The sequence below is a fragment of the Penaeus monodon genome, chromosome 29 (genome assembly GCF_015228065.2).
Source record: "Penaeus monodon isolate SGIC_2016 chromosome 29, NSTDA_Pmon_1, whole genome shotgun sequence".
NCBI lineage: Eukaryota > Metazoa > Arthropoda > Malacostraca > Decapoda > Penaeidae > Penaeus > Penaeus monodon.
This window is the reverse complement of record NC_051414.1, coordinates 23,240,212-23,240,523: the sequence shown is the minus strand read 5'-3', so window position 1 is coordinate 23,240,523 and position 312 is coordinate 23,240,212.

The window sequence follows — 312 nt, the reverse complement described above, 5'->3', positions numbered from 1 at the left end:
TATGATAGGAAATACAACAAGAAAATTGAACGATTTCTTGAGCGACAGTGAATGTTTACGAAATTTTCCTTCACCCGTTTTCTTTTGGTATCTTTTCTTTTGAGGGCAGTCTATTGAATTCTTTGAGGATGCTGTCACATTTTAAAAAGAAACCTCTCTTGAGACTTAACCCATTTTTTTTAGCCTTTTGAATCTCTATAGAGTCCTTGGGGAAGTCCTTTTGTTATTTGTAGAGTCTCTTCTGATGAGATACAACAAATAATTAACAGTAGAAAATTAGTTAATATTGTTAAAGTACTATTGTATGTTTAA